Source organism: Lepus europaeus, chromosome 13 (assembly GCF_033115175.1).
Source record: "Lepus europaeus isolate LE1 chromosome 13, mLepTim1.pri, whole genome shotgun sequence".
NCBI lineage: Eukaryota > Metazoa > Chordata > Mammalia > Lagomorpha > Leporidae > Lepus > Lepus europaeus.
The window spans coordinates 76975895-76997976 of record NC_084839.1 but is presented as its reverse complement, the minus strand read 5'-3'; the positions used below and the strand labels follow the sequence as shown (position 1 = coordinate 76997976).

Sequence of the window (22082 nt, the reverse complement as noted above, 5' to 3'; positions counted from 1 at the left end):
CACATATTTTTGAAGGTAATATTCTTATATTTATATTCTTATATAAATATATAAATATTCTTATATATAAATATGTATATATAATTATATATAACTATATAAATATCTCATACAAATATTCTTATATTTATATTTAGTACACTAGCATCTTAACATTTAGTATATTAGCATTTTTTAATTGATTGATAAAAACAATCTGGCTCTAGAATACTCATTCTGGGAAGATATTTTTTATTTATTTATTTATTTATTTATTTATTTTTTTTTTTTTTTGACAGGCAGAGTGGACAGTGAGAGAGAGACAGAGAGAAAGGTCTTCCTTTTGCCGTTGGTTCACCCTCCAATGGCCGCCGCGGTTGGCGCGCTGCGGCCGGCGCACCGCGCTGATCCGATGGCAGGAGCCAGGTGCTTCTCCTGGTCTCCCATGGGGTGCAGGACCCAAGCACTTGGGCCATCCTCCACTGCACTCCCTAGCCACAGCAGAGAGCTGGCCTGGAAGAGGGGCAACCGGGACAGGATCGGTGCCCCGACCGGGACTAGAACCCGGTGTGCCGGCGCTGCAAGGTGGAGGATTAGCCTAGTGAGCCACAGCGCCGGCCTCTGGGAAGATATTTTATGACAACTTTTTGTTCTTCAATACATATAAAGTGTTCTCTTGCTCCCTCTCTTCCAGACAAGTCTGGTTAGAGTCTTACCAATATTTGCAAAGTACAAACCTTTGTCTGGTTAGCTTTTCTTTATCATTTGTATTTTATTAATTCATAGTCTGTTCTTCATTATTTAACTTCTCCTTATAATTTTATATTTAATTTCCTCCTTTTAAATTTATGCCAGTGGAAATTTAGGTCATAAGTTTGAGATTTTCTATGTTTATTCCAAAATAAGTTTTACAGCCATAGATTTTCCTCAAAGCACTGCTTTCCTTCCATGAATTTTTATATGTCTAGCCTTATTTGTACCTTATTTACAGTTATTTCTAGTTCTCTTTTAAAATCTTATTATTAGAAGCATGCTGTTTAGTTTCTAAATAGTTTGAATTTTTTAATACCTATTATTAATCTGTAATTTAATTTCAACCCCATATGATAATACTTAGGATATGATTTAATTCTTTTGAAGTTGTTGAGGATTACTTTACAGTTTAATTTAGTGGTTTTCATGTCTTCTTCAGTATAGTTACTAATATTCTCTCTACTTATATCAATTATTGATAATAAAATATAAGAAGCTTGGATAAAATTGTGGATTTGTGCATTTCCTCATTTACTTCCCTCAATCAACAAAATTTTTCTTTCATTTTTTTAAAAGATTTATTTAGTTATTTTGAAAGTCAAAGTTACAGAGAGAGAGAGAGAGAGAGAGAATGAGAGATCATAAATCTGCTGATTCACTCCTCAGTTGGCCATAACAGCCAGTGCTGGGCCAGGTTGAAACCAGGAGCCAGGAGATTCCTGAGGGTCTCCCACATGGGAAGCAGGGGCCCAAGCACTTAGGCCATCTTCCACTGCTTTTACCAGGCCAAAGCAGGGAACAAGAAGTAGAGCAGCTGGGTAATGCACGAACCCGCATTAGAGGAGGCAGGTTTATCCTCTACACTACAACACTAGCCCCATGCTTTACATATTTTTAAGTGATGATAGTGTATAAATAAACTTTTGGGATTACTATATCTTTTCAATGCTATGATTCTATTAATCAATTAGGAATATTCCTCAACCCCAGGTTTGCTTCAATAGTTCATGTAAAGTTAAATTAAAATAATTGTATTTGGCTGGCGCCATGGCTCACTAGGCTAATCCTCTGCCTGCGGCGCCGGCACCCTGGGTTCTAGTCCCGGATGGGGCGCCGGATTCTGTCCTGGTTGCTCCTTTTCAAATCCAGCTTTCTGCTGTGGCCTGGGAAGGCAGTGGAGGATGGCCCAAGTGCTTGGGCCCTGCACCCACATGGGAGACCAGGAGGAAGCACCTGGCTCCTGGCTTCAGATCGACGCAGCGCTCCCATCCTAGCTGCCATTTGGGGGGTGAATCAATGAAGGAAGACCTTTCTCTCTGTCTCTCTCTCTCTCTCTCTCTCTCTAACTCTGCCTGTCAAAAAAAAAAAAAAAAAAGAATTGTATTTTGGGCTTGGTGCTATGGTGCAGCAGGTTAAAGCCCTGCCCTGCATTGCCTGCATCACATATAAGCACCAGTTTGAGTGCCAGCTGCTCCACTTCTGATCCAGCTCCCTGCTAATGTGCCTGGGAAAGCAGCAGAGTATGGCCCCAAGTGCTTGGGACCCTGCACCTGCATGGAAGACTAGGAAGCAGCTCCTGACTCCTGGCTTCGGATCAGCTCACCTCTGGCCATTGCAGACATTTGGGAATGAACCAACAGACAGAAGACCTCTTTCTCTCTCTACTTCTCTATGTAACTTTGTCTTTCAAATAAATAACATAAATCCAAAAAAACCTGTATTTTGAGGCCAAAAATTCAAATCCATGCATGGGATTCCACATCATAGAAAATGTGCATTATGGCATAACTATCTATAGATTTCAAACTATAGTTTGCTATGAAAATATAATTGTCTGACATATTTTAAGGCACTCTGTCTACCTTTTTATTCGTATTTGTATGACATATATTTTTCCACCTATTTCTGTTCTAATTGTGATATTATAACTAAGTAGACTGAATTTAAAAAGAATCTTGCATTTTATTTAGTCTAGTTATGATTTTATCTGAGTGTTTGAAGACATCTATTGATATGAAGGGACTTCAAAACATTCAAGAAAAAAGAATTAGAAGATAAGGATTTAAAAATTATGAACTTAATTTCTCAACATAAGCTCTCTGAACTTCAACATACTTTTGGAAATATTGATACCGAACACTAGTTTACCTCTAAAGAACTGAGGGCACGGGGAATTTTGCAATGTGAATATAGTCTCTATTAAAGTATTAGCTGAAGAAAAATGAGTGCCTTTTAAATATTTTTTAATTTTTTTTAATTTTTAAATATTTTTTAAGTTTAGGAAACAAAATGAAGTCAGAAGGAGCCAAATGACTATCACAAAGTGAATGTCTAATATTTTCCCATCAAAACCCTTGCAAAGGTGCCCATGTTTGATGAGGGGAATGGAAAGGACCATGGGCATAGTGGAGAAAGTCTTTCTGGTGCAGGTTTACCAGGTTCTTTTTCAGTTCAAGCTTTGTCTCATTTTCTCAAGCACTCTCACCAGATCAGATGCTATTGTTCTTTGATCCTCCAGAAAACAAACAAGCAGAATGCCTTGAGCATCACCAAAAGCTTTTGTCATGAGCTTTGCTTTTGCTTTGACTGACACACTTCTATCTCCTGGTATTCATGGTTTTGATTGTGCTGTGTCCTCCAGATAGCACAGGTAAAGTCATGCTTCCGCTCTTGTCATAATTTTTCCAATAATGCTTGAGGTTTGGGATCCTACTTATTTAAAATTTCTATTGAAAGCTCTGAGGTTGGGGCCAGCGCTGTGGCACAGTGGGTAATGCCTTGGCCTGAAGCGCCGGCATCCCATATGGGCCCAGGTTCAAGACCCGGCTTTTCCACTTCCAATGCAGCTCTCTGCTATGACTTGGGAAAGCAGTAGAAGATGGCCAAAGTCCTTGGACCCCTGCACCTGCATGGAAGACCCAGAAGAAGCTCCTGGCTCCTGGCTTCGGATCGCCACAGCTCCCGCCATTGAGGCCAACTGGGGAGTGAACCATCGGATGGAAGACCTCTCTCTCTCTCTGCCTCTCCTCTCTGTAACTCTAACTTTGAAATAAATAAATAAATCTTTCAAAAATTAAAAAAAGAAAGTTCTGAGGTTGATCTGAGTTCAATAGTTTTATCATCCATCAAACAGAGAGTTTTCTCCACTGGCTATTATATTTTAGTCAGAATCATTTAAATTGAAACAGTTGAGATAAATGTGATGTTGCCTATTATTTTTGATGTTGTCAATTCTCCTCAATTAAAAAATGAAGAGTTTTTTTTTTCTTACAAGTTTATGTAGATGGCTTGCTGCAGCAGGTTACATCCTTAACATCATCTCATCTCTTGTTAAAATAGGGCTTTGTCCCCATAAACTTTTCATAGTGCATTAATTATTCTGCTATGCTTCCACTCAAGCTTCACTGTAAGTCTGATGTCCATTCTTTTTTTTTTTTTAAGATTTATTTTATTTATTTGAAAAAGAGCTACAGAAAGAGGTAGAGCCAGAGAGAAAGAAGTCTTCCATCCGCTGGTTTACTCCCCAAATGCTGCAAATGCAAGGCCAGAGTTGGGCTGATCTGAAGCCAGGAACCAGGAGCTTCTTCTACGTCTTCCACACAGGTGCAGGGGCTCAAGCACTTGGGCCATCTTCTACTGCTTTCCCAGGTGCATTAGTTGGGAGCTGGATTGGAAATGGAGCAGCTGGGACTAGAAACAGTACCCATATAGGATACTGGTACTGCAGGCTGGGGCTTTAACTCACTGCACCACACTGCCAGCTCCTGATGTCATTGTTGCTCAGTTTTAGCAAAAGTCATGTTGCTGTGCTAAGGACTCTTTCAAAATAATATGTTATGTTATCCTTCTTAGTGCTTCAAATTAGATACTACTTGAGCAGCCAGGACTCAAACCATCATTCATATGGGATGCTGGCATTGAAGGCACTGGCTTAACCCACTGCTCTACAACACCAACCCCTTTTTCAAGAATAATGACATACTATTGACATCTATTGGTTTCTTATGTTATTGCCTATTTTTTTTCTTTCTGCCATCAATAACTATATTTTATTTCCTTAGGAAATTTATAGCTGTAACTCATTTTATTAAATGGATACTTTACAATGTTTAGAATACACCTCTATGTTATCAGAGTCTACTTTTAAGTAATGATATACTATTTCATGAGCAATATAATCTCCCAGCATCAGTGCAATTCTCCTTTCTATCCCTTCATTTACTGTTGTTATGCACTTTATTGAAATTTACAATGCATTGTTACTTTTCTTGTTTTAAATAGTAATTTTAAAGACATTCGCAAACCAAGATCTAAGATATTTTATTTTGCGGGGGCTGTGGCTCACTTGGTTAGTCCTCCGCCTGCAGCACCGGCATCCCATATAGGTGTCAGGTTCTAGTTCCAGTTGCTCCTTTTCCAGTCCAGCTCTCTGCTGTGGCCCGGGAGGGCAGTGGAGGATGGCCCAAGTCCTTGGGCCCCTGCACCCGCATGGGAGACCAGGAGGAAGCACCTGGCTCCTGGCTTCTGATCAGTGCAGCGCCGGCCGTAGCGGCCATTTGGGGGGTGAACCAATGGTAGGGAGACCTTTCTCTCTGTCTCTCTCTCTCTCACTATCTGTCAAATAAAAAATTTTAAAAAGTTACTACATTTTATTTAGCACATCTTTAGCAGTTTTTTTGGGGGGGTACTCTAAACTTGTTCAGTTAGATGCAAATTTCCATTGGTTATATTTTTATTTTACTTGAAAGAGTTACTTTAGTATGTTTTTATTTAATTTGAGAAATTGAGAGAGAGAGAGAGAGAGAGAGAGACAGAGACAGAGACAGAAGAAGCAGATATACACACAGAGAGAGGGACAGAGAAAAAGAGGGACAGAGACAGTGAGACATGCACCAAACTTAGATCTTGTGGTTCAGTTTCCAAGGGTGAAAATACCGGCTAGTGTAACAGGTCGAAACCAGGATCCAGGAACTCAATTCAGGTCTCAGACATGGGTGTCAGGTATGCTATCACTTGAACTGTCATCTGCTGACTCCCGGGGTCAGAATCTGGTGGGAATCTGGAGTCAAAAGTGGAGCAAAACTTGAACAGAGGCATTCCAATGTGAGACACAGGAATTTCAAGTAGTGCCTTTACTGCAAGATCAAACACCTACTCCAGCTTTAAGTTTTTCGTACTACAGATTTGCTGGAGCCAAATTCTTTCAGCTTTATCATGTATAGAAAAGTCTTTATTGTGTTTGTTAGCTATGTCACTGTGGTAGACATTTTTGCCAAGTTGCCTTTCTTATATTTCATATTAAAAAGCTAGTGCTTCATTGTCTTCCAAGTGGTATTGTTTCTAACAGAACTCTGTGTCATTCTTATAGTTATTCTGTTGTATTTAAAACATACCTTTTGGCATTGTTTTTGGCATATTCTAAGTTATATTCTTTCAGGTTTTAAACAACTCAATATCATGTCCCTTCTTTGAGATTTTGTTTACAAGGCTAGTGAGAGGAAGAGACAGAGAGAAAGGTCTTCCGTCCGCTGGTTCACTCCCCAAATGCCCAAATGGCCGCAGTGACCATGGGGACAGGAACTGCTTTTTGTATTCAGATGGGCACTATATCCAGATCTTCAAATATCTAGGCCCTCCCATTGAGATTTTTAAATAGTTTTATTAATGTATTTGAGATGAGATAGAAATAGAAATAGAGATGGAGATGGCGGGGGGGGGGGGGGTGGGGAAGAGAGAGAATGAATATGATGCAATGATGCTCTGATCACTGAATCTCCTGACTCCAGCTTTCTAATCATGAAGACTTGGGAGGCAGCAGTGAGCTGGTGTGGGAGACTTAGAGTGTATTCCAAGTTCCCAGTTTTGGCCTCAGCCTAGCCTTAGCCATTGCAGGCATTTGGGGACTGGACCAGTGGGCACTAAGTAAGTACACTATGTTAGTTAGTACTATGTTAGTATACTATAAATCACTATTTTTACCTTGTAGGCTTTTGTGTCCTTTTTTAATTTACAAAACTTAATGATTTATCTTTGTTTAAAATTCATCTATTAGAACTAAGTATGTTTTCTTTTTCATCCACTACTATATGAGATTTTTTTTTTTTTTGACAGGCTGAGTTAGACAGAGAGAGAGAGAGAGAGAGAGAGAGAGAGAGAAAGGTCTTCCTTCTGTTGGCTCACCCCCAAAATGGCCACTATGGCCAGTGCTCTGCGCTGATCCAACACCAGGAGCCAGGCACTTCCTCCTGGTCTCCCATGCGGGTGCAGGGCCCAAGCATTGGGCCATCCTCCACTGCCTTCCTGAGCCACAGCAGAGAGCTGGACTGGAAGAGGAGCAACCGGGACAGAATCCGGTGCCCCATCCAGGACTAGAACCCAGGGTGCTGGCATCGCAGGCGGAGGATTAGCCTAGTGAGCCGCGGCACTGGCCTACTACATGAGATTTTGATGGTGAGGAAGAGAGAATAAAAATTGGCTGGCTGTTAGAGTCAGTAGACTTTATTTTTCTATTCTTTCCTTGTTTTACTCTTTATTCTTATTGTTGTCTATATAGCATTTACTTGAAGACTGCTTATGTAGATTGAGGACTTTTTTTTTTTTAATATTGAACAGGAGAATATGTAAAGTATAAGAAAACTCACTATTCTGAAATTTGTTAATATGCCTGACATGTTACAAAGATGGGTTAAAAGAATATGCAGAGAGATGTGAGCAGTTTCATAAAATGACTTTTGAAACAAAAAGTGGTTCTTTTGATAAACATTAAGTAGAGAGAGGAAGGAGAGAATAATTTAGGCACAGTGAAATCAGCAAAAGAAGTGAGATGGGAATAGGAAAGGATGTAAATGTGTGACAACAAACTCAGGTTGCTACAGTGGAGTACCCATACTCAGCACATGCAACTTGATGGAAAGGCAGAAAACCAAACACCATGAAATCAGATTATTCAGATTGCAAGTCCTTAAGGATCTGAAACCAGCTTAATTAGTGCATTTAAAGCAATAATAGCATTTTTATCCCAAGTGAGAAACAAAGCTAATGATGTTATTTTCTGTCTCTTGTTAGCAAGTCGGGTTTCATATCTTCAAACTGTCTATGAATATTACATGATTTTTTTAAAAAAAAGTCAGGGTAATTATAAAATAATTGGGCAAAGATAAATCTCTGAGAAAACAAATAATATGATGAAAAATTTGTTCAGGAACAAAAAGAATAGTAAAAAAAAACACTAACTGGAGCTAAACAAGATCAAATAAAATCTGCAATTGTGATGTACTCCACTTTATGTAGACTCTGTCCTGACGGTTAATTAACTGCATATGAACTGTCAATGTAATTATCTGCACTGCTTCATAAACAGACTTGGAATACTTACAGTTAATGTTTCATGTGCATAAGTACACACACACTTGAATATAAATTGCATGACCTAAAAGTAATTGTGTGCTTGTGATATGAAAAAGACTTTATACTTCCAATATGATAGTTCACATATCCATCTATTCAACATGCCACATTATGAACTATAAAAGATAAGGTTTTATTTAATATAAAAGCAAACACATTTATGATTGATTCAAGCCTCTACTGAGTGGATCCTTCTCTTTCTTTCTTCTTTTTTTCTTAAGATTCATTTATTTATCTGAAAGTCAGAGAGAGAGAGTTCTCCATCTGCTGGTTTACATCCTAAGTGGCCATAACGGTCAGGACAGAGCCAGGATAAAGCCAGGAGCCAGGAGTTTAATTTGGATCTTCCAAATGTGTAACAGGGGCCCAAGCACTTTGGCCATCTTTTTGCTACTTTTCCCAGGCTTTTAGCAGCCATCAGGATCAGAAATAGAATAGCGGGGCTCAAGCCAGCACTCATATAGAATGTCAGCATCACCGGTTGCAGCTTTACCACAACATCGACTGCTAATCCTTTTCATGATTTTCTATGAAACCTCAAATGTAAGAAATACTTAAATTCCATCATTCAATGCATGTGATAAAATGCAACTTGATTTCCCACAAATTCTAAATGGGTATTTTCTTTTTTTTTTTTTTTTTTTTTTTTTTGACAGGCAGAGTGGACAGTAGAGGGAAACAGAGAGAAAGGTCTTCCTTTTGCCGTTGGTTCACCCTCCAATGGCCGCCGCGGTAGGTGCGCTGCGGCCGGCGCACCGCGCTGTTCCGATGGCAGGAGCCAGGTGCTTCTCCTGGTCTCCCATGGGGTGCAGGGCCCAAGCACTTGGGCCATCCTCCACTGCACTCCCTGGCCACAGCAGAGAGCTGGCCTGGAAGAGGGGCAACCGGGACAGGATCGGTGCCCCGACCGGGACTAGAATCCGGTGTGCCGGCGACGCAAGGCAGAGGATTAGCCTACTGAGCCGCGGCGCTGGCCTTAAATGGGTATTTTCTCCAATATAAGCCAATCTATACCTTTTATCCTTGTTGCCTGTCTCGCAATGTGTTCAAAATTAAAACAACATCCATCTTTAATAGTTCAGCTTAAAGACTGCCTCTCTGCAGGAAGACCCAAACCACTCACATATACCCATCTCTTCTCTACCTACACTGCAAGGTTAGAGCACACAGTAAATCATTTACTAGCTATTTATTTCCATTACCTTTCTATTTAAGTTTTTAACCCCCAAGTAATTTGTAATTTTTTTGGAAACAACCATCATAGTTACTCTCTATTTTTCAAAGTGTGCAACAAAGGAACAAGCAAAGAGTAAATTTTCAAAATTTACTTGCTTTTTGATTGATGGATAATGTCAGCCCCTAAACAAAAGGCTGTCAGAAATTTTCTCTGTTTTTGTCCTCTATTTGTATGTTGAGGAGTTCTAAGCACCACTGGCCCACTCCATTCAGAGCCTCAGTGTAACTGAATACTCTAAGCATTTGATCCTTCCAAGGAACCAGCAGTTGTATTTTTAACCTTTGACCTTCTTTCCAGAGCATACTTGCCTGACAGTGAAGTTGTTCATTTTAACACCTTTTGCAATCTTGATAGACCAAATAGCAATTTTTCAAATCATCATGTCCTACTTCCTTTTTCCTTACTGATTTTTTTCCTTTATCTCTTGTAATCAACCATTTTAGTACAAGTAGGAAGCAAAATCCTTCTAACCTCTTTGGAAATCTCATCAGCTAATTATTGAAGTCCACTGTTTTAAGTTGTGCTTTCCATGTATTTGTAGGGGACAAATGAACTAAGTTTCTGTCTTTATTTTACAAGTATCTTTTTTTTTCTCCATATTGAATACATATGCTTCACTCTCCTTTTTAATGTCCATAAGACTAAAATTCTCTTTTAGTTGACTTACATGTTCTCTAGGCCAATGTAGATGTTCATATTGTGCTCCTCACTTTTTTATATCTTCACCAGCAGAACAATTAACATTCTTATTAATACTAATTATGTGCAAGAGGAACAAAGCAGCTCCAAGTGTACTCCTCACAATTCTTGCAGACTATTCTTGGTCCAGTCCCAATGCTTTGACTTTTGAGATATTTCAGAACAGAAGAACCCCATGTTCAATCACTAAAAATCCATGAATCTCCTAGAGTGGCTATAACAAATTAACCACAACACTAGAGGTGTAAAACAGTAAAGTTTTACTATCTTAAAATTTTGAAGGTTAGAAGTCCAAAATGTGTTGGAAAGATTGTGATTCTTCTGGGAGCTTAGGAAATAATGTTTCCTTGCCTCACATAACTTTGAGAGGGTGTTGCCTTCTTTGGTTTATGTTCCTGTGTTCCTTTACATCTGTTTCTGTATTCATATGGTCACATTAGCTTCTCTGCCTCTGACCTCACTCTCTCCCTTCTTGTGATTAAATTGATCCTATGCAAATGATTCAGGATAAATTCCCATTTGCAAGATCTTTAACCTAATAACATCTGCAAAGACCCCTTTGCCCTGAAAGGAAACATATTTACAATTTTGGGGAATTTAGACATGCATATGGGGGGCACTATTATTCAGTCTAACACCAAGTACTAGAAAATACTTAATCTAATATGGGTAGAGTTATTTAAGGAAGTAAAATTATGTTAACAATATGAGCTACTTAAAGAACACCTGGCCATTTTAGGTGCCTAATAAATAAAATCTGTTTATCTAAGTAATGATTAGTATAAAAATGGATTTGGGATGAAAGACACAGACTTGAATCTCAGCTCCGACACTTCGAATTAGATTATTTTGCCTCTTTGACTCATGATTTCCTGTCATTAAAGTCAAGGGGGTAACATTAAGTATCTCAAGAAGTTTTGTGAATATAATACAAGATAATTCATGTAAAGTGAATTGGCACAGTGTTTGCCAAATAGTAAGGGCTCAAGAAAGTTGAGGTATAATCATCAACATCACCACAAAATGAATCTTGTGTTTCCTTCTTCCAATTGAAATAAACACAGCATACCTTAAATGTTAAGATTCATCCAAAAGAGATCCAAAATAGTTGAATAGGGTATAATGACACTAACTGAAGCTGTCCTGGGATATGAAAAGAACAAAGGAAAGGCTACATTTCCAGGGGTCTGACTGATGGAAATTTTGGTGAAGAAAAGAAAAAAAAATGAAGATTTCATGGGACAAGAGGAGAGAAGATGGAGACACCACTGCAGCTAGCTGCTGGATGGGAGATACCATCTTACCACCTTGGGTAGGAAGAAATTGCTGTGTGCCCTATTACTGTAGTGTTAGCTGAGAAAGAATTCCTCAGCACTCATTGACTTTTACTTCAGCCTAGAGAGTGGACTGGGGTCTGAGCCACTCCTGGGCTCAGAGCAGAGAAGCCATGTTGCTTTTCTTTCCTCCCATCACCGACCCTCCCAGAGCACCATAGTTGGCAGCAGAAAGCCATGCATCATGCCTCTAAAAATCTGCTCCTACCATCATCGTAGTCAGAGCCTGGGCAACGTGTGGGGCCAAGGACAGATCCTCTGCATCCTGCAACTGTGGACGTTTTTGGGCATTGGCTCCAGAGCTACATTCACAAGTCAATGTGAGCAAGGAGGATTCACCCAACTTATTGGGTGCTAACACCAGAAGAGCCCATAAAAAACCACTCCCACCCTGGGAGACCTAGGCAGTGACCCCACTATACCCTGCAACACGAGGACTGTAACAATTCAGTCTAATACCTGGTGCCACTGGAATCTACCTGGTGGACGTGGAGAAGAACCTACCTGCATTCCACCTCCACAGTAAAATCTTCTGTATACTTTGTAATCACCCTGTAGGACCACTCTCCTAGCAGAACCTTAGGAAAAGCCCATCTGTATCACATAGTGCCAGAGCCACAGCAATTGATGTCATAAGCCCTAGTGTCACTCAGGCTTGCTAGCAGGACAAGGATGCAGCCAACCTTGTATCCCTTAGCACCAAGAACAAGACCCTGGCTATCATATTCACCATGGAGATTATGCTGAACTCTATAGGCCAAAGATACACACACAAGGACACTCTTACTTATCTCAAAGCCCTACACTGCTATCCCTATGAACTGCAGCAGACTAGTCCACTATGTCACTTAAAGACACAGTGGACATTAAGACAAAAGAAATTACTCAGAGACTGCATGCCTGGGCTCACCTTTAACCAAAGCCAAAACAACAATCCAAGTGATACCCTGCATTCCAGCTACACCATAAACTCTTTCCCAATAAAACCTACTCTATAAAGAAGAAAGGATGATGAGCCAGTGTTGTGGCATAGCAGGTCAAGCCTCCACCTGTGATGCTGGCATCCCATAGGAGTACCAGGTTTGAGACCAGGCAGCTCCACTTCCAATCCAGTTCCCTGCAAATACCCCTGCAAAATCAATGGAAGATGGCCCAAGTGCTTGGGCCTTGCACAGATGTAGGGTAAGTAGAATTCTTGGCTTCTGGCTTTGGCCTCGACCAGCCTGTATCATTATAGCCATTTGGGAATAAAATCTAGGTGTATATTTTTTAATGAATGTATTGATTTTATTTTTTGAAATGCAGAGAGAGCAGGAGAGACAGAAATATCCCCCATCTGCTGGACTGCGTGCCAAATGCCTGTAACAGCTAGGGCTTGTCTAGACTCAAGTCAGAAGTCTGGATCTCAATCCAGGTTCCCACATGGATGGTGAGGACCCAGCTACTTGAGCCATCACCTCCTGCCTCCCAGGGTGGACAGTCCCAAGAAACGTCAATCAGAAGTGGAGCCTGGACTCAAACACAGGCACTCACTGTAATATACAATGCAGTTGTTCCAAGTAAAGTCTTAACTGCTATTCCAAAGTCTAGGCGTCCCAATCAATTGGGACAGGAAAACTAATGCTTTAAATATGCCAAAAATTATGGTCTATAAATCCCTATATGTTTTATTCACTTCCCTCAAACATATCTTACTCTTACTCTTTGTTCGCTTCAATATAGAAAATATTATATTCCTTTAGATGTGGTGTAAAGGGTGTGGGCTTCTAGCTGGTGCTAAAAAAATGTTCCTTTTGTTCTTGACAATTTTTTTATAATCATTAGTATCCTCATCATAATTCATTGTATTTTTTCTTCATTCGAAATGTGGTTTGTTTTGTTTAAGGAATATTTCACATTTAAAGAGCCCTAAAAAGAGTGAAGAGCCCTAAAGACAACTGAAGTTTTACATTGAAAATGTTTCTCTGAACACCTGTGAATTGTTGAGTTTAATTGGGCTACAGCTGGAACAAGCTGTGGAGAGCAGGGAGCAGCCTGCCATTTCTAAACAGGCATACATTAGCATCATCCTCGCTCTCTTCTATCAGGCTCCAGGGCACGGTGGTCATGCATGCAGCACGCCACATGAGGCACACAGACTCTGGCATCCATGCTTTGATCTACATCTGTTTTCAAGATAGGGTCACTGAAATGTTTAAATGATTGGCCAGAGTGAATAGGTTACCTCTCTCAGCGGTGTGATCACTTTACTAGAGACACTGCCCTTATTTGAATTCATGAGAAAGAAATTGTGGAATTCCAGCAGGCTGTCTAGAGTTAGAAAGGCAGCATACCACAGAAAGCATACTCAGTACAGATGCCGGGCACATGTTAAGTGCTCACTAATTATGTGCCAGGACTCCGTGCGACTGGACTTTTTAAGACTGAGGTGTTTTATACAGTGTTACTGAAAATTGCTTCCATGGAGATTTCTGTGTCATAATTTGATGAGGAGGAAGAATGAGCAATAGACTAAAAAGAGAAATTTTTCAGAGAAAGAACCTTCCAGAACAAATCTTAGAATATGATCTGTGGACACAAATAAAGTTTTTGTTTTTAAAGAAAGGAGAGCAGTCAAGAGTCCTTTCCCCAGGATTCAGCTCTCACAGGCCAAACTCTTGGTTTTATACTCCTCATTTGAAAACTGGTAATAAAGAACTCTTCCATACTCTACTTCTTAACAGAGTTATAAGTATTAAATCAGATTTCGGAACTAACATCACAATATAATATCAGTTATAATGTGCAGGTTCTAGAGTTGTCGAAGTGGTAGTGTTGAACTCAGGGGATCCAAGGTGATCTCGGGACTAGTTCAGCCCCTCAGGGAATCACAAAAGTACTGACATTTTTTTTCACAGAAAGATGTTCTGACTTACTAAAAATAATTTACAATTTTTATGTCAGTTTATTTTATATGAAATATTTGCTCCAGCTGGGCTGGTCTTTCTGTACATCCTAAAAACTGCTTTGCTTCTTCCTTTTTCAGTTCATTTACCCTATTTTTCTTTTCCTAAATTATTTGTGTTCTTTATAATATGCTAAGCATTGGACTCAGAAAGAGCACTTATGTATTTGTTCATATAAATAAACAGGGAGGGAGAGAAGGAAAGATGAAAAGAGAGAGAAAGGGAGAGAGAGAGAGAGAAACTCCCATACTCTGATTCACTTTGAAGGCCCATAATGGCTTGGAACTGGGCTCAGTTAAAGGCAGGACCTGGGAGCTCAACCTAGCTTTCCAATAAGAATGGTAGGAACCCATTGACAAGAGCCATCACTGCTACCTCTCAGGGGCTGCGGTGGCAGAATGATGGAGTCAGGGGCCCGAGCCAGATGTTGGAACAAGGCACTCTGATATTGGATGTGGGTGTTTTAAGTGACATCTAAACTACTAGGCTAAATACCTGCCCCATGTTGTTTTTTTTTTTTTTAAATATGGATTAGTGCCTCGTTTTAAAATACATTTGAATATTTACTACCCTATATTATGTATATGAGTATTTTGTGTTTTAAGGTGCTAACTTTAGAGCAACTTGTCAAAATATTCCTTACCTAAATAAACCAGGATGCCAGTATAGAAGTGGTATGAAAACATGAAAGTCACCTCTGATACATTCTGAGAGACGATAGTGCCCTTACTGCTAACAGTTAGGCAGAATTCCCTGTGTTTTACCTAGGTTAAATAACCACAGCCATCATTACTTGTGAGCTACTTACTGCTGAGAACATCACCCCAGGTATGTTTCGCAATCTTAACCATTGAATAAATAGATTCCAGTGGAAACAAGAGGAGGTATTCCTGTAGTGGAGCAATAGATGGCAGACGGAATTATGCCAGATGTGCAATGCATATTCAGGGAAGTGGCATGAGGGCATTGACCTCATCACCAGAAAGGCAACAAGATTTTATTTTTACTTGGTGAAGGCATGGAGCTGGGAGCTTCATAACTTAGGAGTCACTTCAGTGAAACTACGTAAAGGATTCAGGAGCAATAGTGCTGAAATCTTCAGCTGTTTAGTGAAAACACGACAGACATTTCCACTAGGTAATCACGCCAGAGTGTTAACATCTCGGTACAAAGAACATCTGTCTTCATCTGTTTTATGTTGTTTCACAGACTCCCTGGGATAGGATAATTTATAAAGAACAGGAAGGAGTGAACTTATTCCCATTAAACCCAGTTCTGAGGAGAATTAATCCATTAAGCTCCTCCTCCAAACACTATTGCATTGGGAATTAAGTGTCCATGACAGGAATTTTGGAGGACAAAAGCATTCAGATCATAGAATCAACTGAAAAACTGTATGCATATGAATGGACAATTATGACAAAGGTATAATCATGAGAAAGGACAGAGATTATACATGTAAAATTCATAAGTAATATAATTACAGAAATGCTATTTTTAAAAGAAATATGCTAAATTATTCAATACTGTAAGCATTGCATCTGAAATAATGTCACTGAAAGGGTTGGAGAGAAAAGATTCTCACACAAGCGATTTTTGAAATTAGTTTGGAAAATAAGATTAAAGGCAAAACAGATTGTACATAAGCACTGAACTATAGTTAGAAAAGGCATTTTCCAGGGTAGGGCTTAACAAACTTGAACTTCAGTACCTAGAATTCAATAGATACTTAGCAGCAAGTGAGGTACATGTCAACACAATAAAAATATAATTAAAATTCCCTGAAATAAAGAAGAAACAAATTTGTGGGAATGATTATGGATGAAAATAATTCAGAAATATCTCCAATGGTACCTATTTTAAGATACTGATCTCAAAATTTGAGAAACTGCAACCGCATATAAAGAAATACACAAATTATATATTATATAATTTCAACTGTCCTTACTCTAGACTTCAGACTAGATATGAAATAACCTCACTGAACAAAGCAGGAATAAACTTTCTCATCTAAGAAATGTGTAAGCAAGATCGGACAGTAAGAATGAAGGCAAAAGGGCCTGTATCTAGGCAGTGTGCTACAGTTGGCAATGGTGTTTTCCAGCTCAGGGGTTAATAAATATGAAAACATTACGCAAGTAACTCATGTATAGAATTCAGTACTGAGTAAGTAGAATTGGTGGAGTGAGGGGAGGGGTTAGAACCTAATTTCTCTGTGTTGGAGTGAAAGTTTACAACCAAATATGATAGGAAGTCTAGAGTGATTTGTATGATACTAGAATGTTGGACACATCAGTATTGTCAGCAGCATGAGGATGTGGCCTGATATAGTACTGGTTTTGAAGAAAGGAATTTCTCTGATATTTCCCTCCTAATTAGCCTATAATAATGTGTTTCCAAAACTGTCATTTGCAATTCCCAAACACATATACTCCAATACTCCAATATCAATAGATATTTTGTGACAAATGAAACACATGATACACCATAAAAATCAAGTTTTAATTCCCTGTAAAAAGAAGGAAAGAAATCCTGGAGAGATTACAGATAAAAATAATAGAGAAAATTTTCAGTGAAAAAGGTGTGGGCGCGCGCACACACACACACACATGTAGGGTCTTCCAAAATTCATGGAGAGTGGAATTATTAAAAAAAAAAACTGCACATGAATGTCAAAAATTTTTGTGCCAAAATAAATATATCTTAACTTATGGAAACACAGAGACAGAGAGAGGTAGCTAGACACACCAATACACAAGGAGTGACACAAAGCTCCTTTCTGCTGGTTTACTCCCCAGATGCCTGCAACAGGCAGGGCTTGGCCAGAACAACATCTGGATAGAAAACTAACTCTATGGCATGTTCAATGAGGTGCTGGAAATGGGGAACGGTGCTGACTGACCTCACTTCCATGTTAAAAGCACATCGTCTATCGTTTCTCCTCTACTAGTCCTTCTTTGAAGGTTATTTCTTCTTATCCTGATGGAAAGAGAGTAAGTGCTTGACTGAAAATACCTAGTCCTCTTGTGGTCCACCGGGAATGAAGTCTCCTGATTCTATATTGTGCATTTCCGTGGATCACTGTATCTAGGGGTTGGAAGTAAACTTATGTGTTATTCTCTGCCATCAATGTCTTTTGTCTCAGGACTCTCTGGGGAGAGGTAAAAAGGCCAGATATATGACAAATAATGGAAGGTCAGAGGAATGCAGAATCAAAACCCAAAGAAAACAAAAGTATGTGATTTCAAAGAGAGGGCATAGTGCAGAATTTGTCTTACAATACGTTTGGGGCACAAAACATCATTCAGTCCAGAACCCTGAGAACCTCATCAACCAAGTGAGATTATATAGAAGGAATCCAGTGGTTGGAGCAGTGAATCGTTGTGGCCAAGATAAAACTTTCCACTTTCAAAACTGAAAATGCTCACTCCCTTCTCAATTTCCTCATGAAAGAAATATGAAGGCACTGTTTTTTTTTTTTTTTTTTGATGCAGTGGATTAAGCCACCACGTGCAACAGCGGGATCCCATATTGGAAAGCTGGTTCAGATCCAGCTGCTCTGATCCATGATCATGTAACTGGGAAAGCTTGGTAAAATGATGCTAGTGTTTGGGCCCTTGCGCACTCATGTGGAAGACCTGGATGGAATTCCAGGCTCCTGACTTTGGCTCATCCCAGGTCTAGCCATTGTGAAAATTCAGAGTGAACAAGCAGAAGATGGAACATCTCTCTCTCTCTCTCTCTGTCTCTCTCTCTCTCTCTCTCTCACACACACACACACAATCCTCTCTGTCACTACCTTTCAAATAAATTAAATGTAACTAAATAAAAGAAATATTAGGAAAAACCTAAGAGAATAAGTATGGAAGGAAGGAGGAAAGAAGGGGGAGAATACGCTATTCATTAAGAGGAGAAAGTCCCCAGATTCCTAAGAGGACAGCACATAGGACTGTCATGATGCAAAAGCAACCAACATCACCAACACTGAGAAGATATTCTGACGGGAAACAAGTTGAAAAGAGGTAAATTAGATAGAAACAAACTTGCAAAGCAATAGCTATGTTGATGTCACCAAATCAAACCCATAATCATTTCCTTGTATAAACCCATTATACGGATGAGATCTCTACACAAAAGCAGCTTGTGGCTCACTGTTGAAAGACAAATGGCTCATTGGGCATTCAACACAGCAGTTAAGATGCTACTAGGGACACCCATCTTCCTAACTCTGTTCAGGATTCTGTTTTCCTGCTGATGCATAGTCAGGGGAGCAGTAGGTGATGTTTCAAATAGTTGGGACCTTTTCAACCACATGGCAGACTTGCATAAAGTTGAGGGTTCCTGTCTTCTCCCTTATCCGTAGCTTCTGTTGTAGGTATTTGGGAAGAGGATGAGCAGATAAGTGATTCTCATTCTCTCTCTCTCTTTTAAAGACTTAACTATTATTGATACGCTCTAAAATGTGAACCAGATTTACTTACACTTAACATTTGTTTCCTCATTAGCACAGCTTCAATCTAATAGAAACCTTCAAGCTAGTCCTGTGCTTAAATGCAACAAGTCATGTTCTATGACAAATTATTTGAGGAACAGCAAGAGGCCTTGTTAAATAACTAATGACCAGAACCTGTGTTGTGGTACAGCAGGCTAAGCCACTGCTTGAAATTCTGGCATTCCATACCCATCTAATGGTTCAAGTCCTGGCTCCTTCAACCCCAATCCAACTTTCTGCTAATGTGCCTGGGAAAGCAGCCAATGATGGTACAATGATGGCACAATGATGGCACTCACATGGGAGACCTAAATAAAGTTCTAGGCTCCTTGCTTCAGCCTGGCCCACCCCTGGATATTGTAGTCATTTTGGGACTGAGTCAACAGATGGAAGAGACTTTTCTTTTTCTGCCTCTCCCTCTCTGCTGTTCTGCCTTTCAAATAAATAAATAAATTTTCTAAGAATAGCTGATTATTGCTAAAAATTTGAGGGCACTATTAACATTCCACATATATTGCCATTTTTAAGCTTTTAAAATTAAATAATACTATCTTCATTTTACAAAAAATGTAATTGAGGCAGATATATTAACTGTTATCCATGCCCCTATAGTAGTTAAGGCAGAACTGGGAGTTAAAAGGCATCTGACTCTAGAATTCATGGTATTCAAGTGACCTGGGCTAAAGCCAGACACTTCTATACAATGCTGGTTCCTTTCACTTTGCAAAAAACAAATATATTGATTGATTTACTTTTTCCCTGATTGTTTCACCATGCCAAGGATTCTGTGAACATTAAACTAATTCAGAGCACCTACTCTGAGCCAAGTTCTGAGTGACATGTGTGAAAACGTGGCAATGACACTGTTCCTCCTACCAAGGTGTCTACGCTCATCAGCACAAATCTCAGTGGTGTCCTGCGAGAAAAAGAGACAGATTGGAAGGTCTAAGTGATCTGTAACTAAAATGACATAATTTAGCAAAAAAAATTGCCAAGTCTCAGCTAGTAGTTGCAGTCTCAGTGCAGAATTTTAACTTCTCTTCTCTCAACTATTAATGAGATTGTTTCTCACCCCATAAAATATTTGTTTTCTATATGTTTAAGTTATTTACCTGAAAATCTGATTACAAAATAAAATATGAAAGCATAAATCTTTTCTTCTCACAGAGAAATGCTTACCTTTCATAAAAGAATGTTTCATGGCCCAAAGTTAAGAGCAAATAATGCAGAACCAAATAAGGCAAGATGAAGCAAATCAGGACAAGTTTAATAATAAAGAAATATCTCTAAAGCCTTATGAACCAGAACAGTTTTTAATTTACTCAGTGCTTATTACGTACAGCTGGTCATCTTTTATTGAGTATTTATTATGTTCCCTCGAGTGTGGCTAAGGTCAGTGGAATGTACAAAAAGAAGGTACTTCCTTCAAGGAATTTATGATATGTAAGCATATACTCATACATAAGAAACAAGCATAAAATATTCACTGGAAGAGTGAGGATCTGCATTAATAAAAAAGTAATGCAATCATAAACTTCTAAAACTCTTTTATCTGAAATTCTACTGAGATCAGTTTATATTAGAGCCTCTCTAAGGGCATGCCAGCTCTAGCAATACAACAGCAATCTGATCATGAATGCAAGTGGTAAGGAGTGAAGAAGAAAAGGGAAAGATTAGCTTTTTGCAGTGCTCACTCATTTCTTTCCTCCATCCTTCTCCTTAGAGACCAAAGCCTATGGATCTCCCCCAATGATCTGTAAAGCCTTGGCATCTTAGAAAGTGTCGTTTTTCCCTCTTGCCTAAAAATGGAACCTGAAGAAAAGGGATACTCATCTCTCCACATTTTAGATGAAGGCAATTACCAGCAAGGAGAGAAATCTTTTGCACGGTTTGGTGTTTACCAATTGTTGCCATGTCACCCCATTATTCCTCAGTTTACATAAAAATGTTATTGAGAAAGAAGCCAAATATTTTTGCACAGGTGTGTGGATTCCCAAAGCATATTCCCTCTAAAATGTCTCCATTTGCAAATAAAATGGCAGGGTTCTTCCTCCTCAACAGGAAGGCAGAATCACTGGCTCTGTGTGTTTAGGGTAACAAATCAGGGATTTTTCAGAGTTCTTCTCTGAACACCATCATCACTGCTGTAGCCCTGTGTCTTCACATGCCTGAGGCTCCCAAGGCACAGAGAGAGAGAAGAGGTGACAAAGTGTACACTAGTGGGGGAAGTGCAATTGCTCTTTAAAGAGCTTTAAATATGGTTTCAATATGGATTTTCCCCATAGACAACTGTACACTGTTGGAAGTAGACAGACTTGAGTTACCTTCTTCTAATTTACAAAGAAAACTACACGTTGAATGAAAGAGACAAATGAAAAGAAGTTGAGCTATGTCTTCTTTGCTCACTTCTGTAGACACCCTTTGATTCTTTGCTCTGTGAAATGACATGCTTCCTTGTACAGGCTCTCTTCTCCTCTGGGGTCCAGTTGCATTCCCCTCAGGAGAAACATCTACAGGTCATATGAAATTGGGATGAGAAAAAAAAAGGGTTGTTTATTCCCCCAGTGCCATGTCTGCCACACCTGAATTGGCATTGATCTTGATCCCCTACCTATGTCACAGTTACTCTTCAGGAGCCTCTGCCCAACAACTAAATCACAGCCCCTCCAGACAATCCCACCTCTCAGTACCTCTGTTTCCTCATCTTGTTCTTCAACATTAGAGTGGTAATGGTTTTCAGACATTACTATTCCCTGGTTAGGTCATCAACCTTTGTTGGTTCACTGACCCAACACACAACTGTGCAAATAATGTGCTCATTACATTTCTATAGTATTTCCTTAGAGCCTGTATACTCTATTCTGGGAACTGAATTGGTACAGATGTTTGCCTTTGTGGATTGGATTTATATTTAGTGCATGGGCCAAGAAAAACAAGAGGAGAATGAAATAGCCAAACAGATAGAATCATAAGGCCCTTGAAACAATCACCAAGTACCCTTCCTTTATACAGTATATTTATATAGTTCTTTTAAGACATGGAAAGCATGTGAATAGTATTTAGAATTCTTTTTCACTATATCTTCTTTGTTGCTAATAGCTGAGAAGCAGCAAGTAAATAGACTAGGTCAAGGCAGTCTTGCCCAACTTGACCGCATATTAGACTGAAAGCTGCTAAAGCCACATAGGTCTAGCCTGTGGAATCTAAGGAAGGGAGGAGGGGTGTTTTACATGTGA

General features: G+C 39.4%; 1 pseudogene; it reads left to right on the top strand.

Annotated features, from left to right (window-relative positions):
* The first annotated feature begins 11593 nt into the window (after positions 1–11593).
* LOC133772377 (ribosome biogenesis protein NSA2 homolog) overlaps positions 11594–22082 on the top strand; it is a 54248-nt pseudogene continuing 43759 nt past the window's right edge.